Source organism: Rhopalosiphum maidis, chromosome 1 (genome assembly GCF_003676215.2).
Source record: "Rhopalosiphum maidis isolate BTI-1 chromosome 1, ASM367621v3, whole genome shotgun sequence".
NCBI classification, from domain to species: Eukaryota; Metazoa; Arthropoda; class Insecta; order Hemiptera; family Aphididae; genus Rhopalosiphum; species Rhopalosiphum maidis.
Window position 1 is genome coordinate 61687546 of NC_040877.1, and position 7788 is coordinate 61695333.

Consider the following 7788-nt stretch of genomic DNA (forward strand, 5'->3'; position numbering starts at 1 on the left):
TATTACGTAGAAGTATAAATGTTTTTAATATATATAAATATAATATTATTTTGTTAAGTCATATCCGTCACCATATATGGTTCCCGCAGACCTCAAACGTACTGTAACACAACCACGGTATAGTGTTTCTGTAGGTACCGGCTACACACTAATAAATCACAATTACTGAATTACGTGACCTAGGTAATACCTATTTATATACTTACATATTTTAATAAGCTACAGTGTTATACACATTCTAAACGGTTTGATGGTCTTCCGGCTCCGTTACAGAATTGTTCAAACACTACAAATGTAATATATTAACATATACGTGCGTACGTTGAGGGTCTTTACATTTCCAATATGAATTAATTCTGTAGTGTTATTATCTTGTTCGGTGTTCTGATAATCTGATATTTGAATTTTGAACAGTTGATAAATAAAGCCGTGTATAGACTGTTTACTGTTAAGCCGACGTACAATATGCTGAAATTGGCGGTAGTGCGGACGAGGGCAGCAAGAAACTCTCATTTGTATCGAGTAATGAGCATTGACTATATCGTTTTAATTTTACATATCTTTAAGTTAGGTCTTATATTACATTATTATGTTATATTATTTTCAGTTGTTGCGCGCCACGAATACTTAAAATACGTTTACTAGACTGCGTATCTTCGTAGCTTATATGTAAATACCTATGTTATATTATAATTTATAGGTATTGTTTCGTAATTCATCAATTTATATACCAATGGTGTAATAAATAATAATTAACAAAAATATGTCTTAACAATTAATGTCCAAACAGTATGCTATACTACATTGTTCACTTTAAAAATACTTTTAACGTATAAATAAATATATGATATATATATATTATATTATAATCTCTAGGGAGTTATATGTATGGTATATGATACACCAATTATTGATGTGTTTAGGATATTTAGGTATGTATTATAACATTATGCCACGCGTAGGCGCGAACGCAGAGATGATTTTGTGTATTTAAACCAATTAAACCTCCCTCCGAAATATCTGCAGGAACAAAAAATAAATTACTTGACCTACAATTGAATAGTATGATATTCATGAACATTTTTTCACCCTCCCCCGGCTCCCCCTCCCACTAAATTATTTCCCGCGTTCGAGCCTGGTCATGGGTATTATTATATGTAAATATGTAACTATAAGAAGGAACGTTACAGGAAATATATACGTATAGGTGCCTATTTTAAAAATAAATATTTTAGTTAATAATAGATGATTCAGTTCAATTTCCTGATGTTAATATAATAATACCTATATTCGTAGTATATTTAGTTGATGTATCTATATAAACTATAATAGTTATATGATTATGAAATTTTTGTGGGAGTGTTTTTTATAATAATATCATTAATATCTCATTCTTCGTTAATTTCTTAAATTATAATTAATTTATTTTATATTACCTTGCGTCCTTGGGTACCTACAGAAATTGATTCATTTCGATTATAGAACATAATCTTTTCGATATTGACGATATTTATACGTTTAACGAACTTTGTAATATATATAATATTATAATATAATATAGTCGACCTTGAATCGTATTAAATTGTTGTACTGCTATGTGTACGCGAAAATTTCAATGATTTATATTTAACTTTACTGGTAAAATTGATTGGATTCTGTAATCTTATATTATGTATAATAAAATTATATAACATTATATGCTAATGATAACTTGGTAAAATACAAACTATACCTATTTAGTCAATTATAGGCTTGGTTATGACCTATTATTTATCCTTATAAATTGACAGGTAAAGGTATAATATAATATAACAATATTATGTTTTTGTTCAACTTTCCTCTTCCTTCACTACATCATAACAACCATATTATATATTATTATTATATTAATATTAATATATTATAGTACTGTTTCGTATAGGCTTGTGTAGTAGCTTTATTTGTTCTTAGTATTTTATAATTGGTGTACATCAAGGTCATCGCCACGGCTCAAACTGCAAGGGAAAATTTGAAGACAAAAACATAGACTTGTTAAAAAAAAAAAAATCATCGCCCGTTACGAATTCGACTTACGTTTTCCGGCTGAAAATACACGTTAATATATATCACGCATAAACAACGAATAGGTTTTTCTAACAGAATGCATGTAAGTAAAATAGTATTTAGGTATAGTCTATAGATATTAGATACGTAAAGTGTTATAACTTAAGACGACATAACATTATTGATTAATTTATGATTAATTGATGAACGACATGATGGCGTATTATGTACCAATAATTATACAATAATATTATATTATTATATCGTGTCGTAATAATTGTATTTAAATAAATGAAATTAACAAATCTCGCTAATCGTACTATGATTACACGAATGTATACTTCGTGAGTTTTAAATTATTATATAAATTAAACAATGACTATTGTAATTTTTATTATTACATAATACAAATAACTAGGTAAATAAATAATAATATGTAACATTGATTACAAATTATTTACTAATCGCCAGTTGTTCCATTAAGTAGGTAGGTACCTATACATTTTCTAAATCGGACTTGGAATAAACGCAAAGATGAATTATACATCTAATGTAACCAGATAAACGTTTATATAGCTACATCGTACATGGGTAAACATTGTAAAGGAAAAATAGAATCAACGATATCAAAATCTGTAACAATGTAAACTATCATGGTTTATATGTGTATATTTAATATTTGTACATAGGTAGTCAACTGTGATCCACCAATATATCTATTTATTGTTTACCCCTATTTTCCATTTTATTTATGAATTTATTTAAATTCTAATTAAAGCATTTAAGTTTGCTTAAAGATCCCTTTTATAAAATCCTATATTTTTATACTATTTAAAGAGTATACTGCGGAGCTGTGTCTATATTAACTTATATATTTGAAATTTTTTTATAACGTTTTATTTTACTTAAATTGTTAAGGAGACGACTATATTTTGAAAATGTTGATGTATTTTAGAAATTATGGTTTGAATAAGTACTTAATTAGTCATTTAATTTTAAGTAGTAAATACCTATTTAATATGTAGTCCATGATGGATTTAATAATTAAACTATAACAGTTTAAAAAATGAAGATTATAATTATTAATATTAATTTACCTTTATAACCTATAATATTTTATTATTTAAAAAATTGTTCGTGTATAATAAATACTAGATTAGATAATAATACATACCTATTATACCTATTTATATTTCATGTAAATAGCTATAATCATTATTAAATAAAATTGTCTATTATAATTATCTACTTAAATTTGAAACAGAAACAACTCTTTTGATTTTTTTTACTATAAAGCCATAAACATTTTCATAAAAAATCATAAGTTTAAAATGTGTCTATATTAAAAAAAAATTTGCATTTCCACGTGATTTTTCTTAAATACTAAATAGTACATCAAATCTAAGTAATTAAATATAGTATTTATATGTATACTTTCTATACTTACAAGTTAAAAAATCCAAAATCAGAATTTGAGAAAATTCGTTGTTAAACAACTTATTTCAAGAAAATAGGGGTGAGAAATTTAGGTGCATTACCCTGTGAAGTGTAATACAATATACACGGAGGTTTTGATATTTGACGCATTTTATTTCAATAATGGAAAAACGTGTATAAAAATATATAGATTAGTGAGAAACTACGACATTAAAATAAAAAATGTCTTATACATACACCACAGACGTGACTTTTAACGCAGAGAGTGCAAACTGGTGCATATTCAGAGGGACTAAGAAACTGAATCCGTCATGATTTTAATTATATTTATATTTAATATAAACTAAAAAAATGTTGCCTTTGCCAATAAAAATATTACCCATGCATAAATAATAAAAATAATATTATTAAATAAGTTAAATATTTATATTTAAATTTAAATTCCTATTTCTTGTACATTTCATAAAATTCAAAATAAATACGTTTTTAGCTGGTTGTATAGTATATTGTATAAAATATTATTATTCACTGTAGACGTTGACAGGTACACACATAAAGTGTGACTAAGATAATATGAACGTATAATATTAAAATCGAAGTATATATTATATGTATTAAAAATATAAACTGCGTGATAGAACTCAAAGAGCAATACGTTATAATTGAAAAATTGATTTGGTACAAAATATAATATAATGTGCATGTTGTATTATTAATTTATTAAGTGGATTACTATTATCAATTACATTATATAATGTATCATTGTACAATAAACGCATCTATGTAATTAAATTGGTATGATTATACATAATTTAATAATATTATAATATCATGTATGCTGTCGATTTTATAAGTTGACAGCTATTATCTCGTTTGCATTTGATTTAAAACTAGTAACTCTATAATATGTTATTATAATTTATAGTAATAAATTTTACGGTTTTCATAGAAATTGTATACATACAAAATGTTTCTAAAACCATGCTGATTTAAAAATACACAATTCACAGTTCGCGGAACTCTTAATAGGGAATTCTCAAAGAAATGTAAATCACCAATAAATTAGAGATTTTAACAAAAAGCTTTAATGTTGATGTCAAAAATTTCGGTACATCGACGGGTAACTCATCATTCGTGTCATTCGTTAGCTTTTGTCAGTTGCATACGTATTATTATTATACTAACATGAAAATATTTTCTGGAATCATAAATAAAAATCTATATAGTAATTACACACACGCACAAATTTGTACAAGGAGATTTTTTTTAACAATGATCACCTCAAAGTTAATATTCATTATCTCAGTATATTTTATTAAAAAAAAAAAAAAATAATAATAAATAGTTTTATTTATTATGTAGGTATACCACCTAATGATGTAGCACAAATATATATACATGTATATCGTAGTACTACTAGATAAATAGTTAATACTTAAAAAACAGAAATTATTATATAGGTATTAGGTAGGACAGGTAGGTTTATACTGTTTGTATACAAATTAAACAATTAAACAATATTATATTAATATCTTTATCATAATATACATTATACATAGCCGTCTGAGCATATTATTATGATATTATTGTGTAATAATATTATACTATATGTGAATATAAAACGTATTGGTGTCGGTTTCGCGAATAGTGTAATTTACGAAAAAACGAACAAAGCCGTGTCGTTTACCTAAATTATTATTATTATAAGCTATGAATATTCACGAGTAAAGTTTAAAAATAAACACACACGTCAACGACTGTGGTGTAGAATTGAAATGCAATTTCTTTTTTTCTCGTTTCAAGGTTTGAACGTAATGGATGTACTTTATATGGTTATATATATATATATATATATATATATACATGGTTAATAAATTAAACTAAGCTGTTATAGTATACGTTTAAAGATTTACATACAACATAAATAGTATAAATTTAACGTAATCCAAATATTATTATATATGCAATTATGCATATATATAATAACATAGATACTATCTGATTTAATATTATACGTGGATATACTTTGCCAAAACATTTTCTTACATATAATACATATCCATACGCACTATTATTTATGTGTCATTTAAGTATTATTGGAAAAAATAAAAAACGCGAAACCAAAAACATAAAGTATATAGTTTTTCATGGATTGTACACGCTGTGTTCTGCAAAATTGTATTTTATAAAGGTATATAATATATGTATGTATAATATACATTATAATATATGTAGTATAAATACACCCTTGAACAGTATTTCGAATTGTATGCGATCATTTATCGTCGTTTTTAAAATTTTGAATCATAATAAGTAACACGCACCTGTTGTACTGTCTCATGCCGAGGTGAGCGAACTCGTGATATCCTGTAGTCCGGTTTTGCGTACAGATTTAATTTTTAACCGAACAATATATGTTGTATAATGTTTTTTATAAGTAGTGCGTAGGTTTTATTTTTGAAATTCAAAAATCAAGGCTGAATAAGATAATCTGTTTTAAATTCTTAGATGACCCTACATATTGGTGTCTCAACAAAATAATAATATTATTATGCATAAAAACAAATATCATCACACATTGTATAATTGGTCGTATAATTACACAACCAACTAAAAAAAAAAAAAACCAACTATTATTTATAATACATCCGGAGGCGTTAGTATAAATGTTTTGATAATTGTTTTATTATAAAGATACACGTCATCACCAATTAACCTCGACATTTCGGAAAATGTTATTTCGTGGAAAAGTTTATTAAAAAAAAAAACCATCGAGGGTGTGTTGCGATTTGTATCTTTTTAATAAGTTTATATAAACGTCCTCGAGTATGAATATATATAAATATTATACAAAGATAGTCAAATAAAAACATAAACATAATTATATTAAATTAAATTAATAAGTTGTATCGAATGCATCAAGTATAATATTATAATATTTCGTATAGAATTAATTTGAGAATATCGATAAAAAAAAAATTAAATCGGTTCTATAAAATAATAGAATAAATTTGTTGTATTTAGCAACTATTTGAAGACAACGATCACTTGCCGGACTACTATATAGATGTAACATAACTAGGTACATGTATTATACGTGGTAAACGTAACCACCACAGAAGCAGAGTTTTTAATACCAATTATACCTATACTTGAATTTCGATTTTCGAATATAAAAGTAATGGTTTTGTTCGCATCAGATACATAAAAATTTAATTGCATTCAATTAATAAAAAAAAATAGTTAGCAGCATGTTTAAATAGGTATATTATGTTAACGTCAATGACCTGATAAAACGATCGTAAGTAAATATTAAAATTATAGATAGATCGCAAGTATGCGTATAGGTAAAGTACCTAATATATATGTACATTATATATAAAGTCCTCATTTGTATAGGCGCCAAAAACCTTAAAATAAAATGTATTTACGCATTAAAAATCTTAAAATATACGTTAAATACTTAAATGTTATTTTAAAATTGTAAAATGTATAATGATAAATTTACACAATAAATGTTTACATAGTTAAATTATGTTTTTTTATATAATGTTAATTAACACTTAATACATTTTAGATTACCTTAAAGATAATATAAAATCAATTTAAACATATTATAAAAATGGTTACTTTTTATAATATTTTGTATACATTTTCTACAATAAATTCCACAACATTTTATATACAATCGTATCTATAAATTATTTTATATGCTATTTCTGCTAAACAATATCGTCAGTATTTTTTACTTCTATTTAACTGCATATACCTAGCAGAAGTATGAAAATATTAATAATATAAAAATGAATTTTAAAGTAATTATACATCTACCCACTATACTATATTTATGATATATATCCTATAATATTTATTTATATATGTGTTTAGTGTTTGTTTAGTTTGAATTTAAATTTATATTTTATACGATCTCGAGGACGACGTACATTTTGTAAAAGACGTACGACGTTAATTCTTTAAGTATCTATTAAGGTATATACAATACAATAGAAATTATTGCATAATGTGAAATCAAAGAAACCACGTAGTGTCGAATTAACCGACTGGTTGTATCAAGTGGTACAACTAAACATAATGTAGGGAATTCAGCTGGGACTTAAAAGTTTGAGTACATTAAATATGTGTAACCGATGAAGTACCTACTAAAGATTTCTACTCAATTATATAATTATTTAATTAGCGTGGTATAACATATATTATACCTAGTAATAAATTATTATACATTATTATAATGTATAATATGCAATTTGTTCCTACCAAAAACTTATTTTCTGGCTCCTGATATTTTTG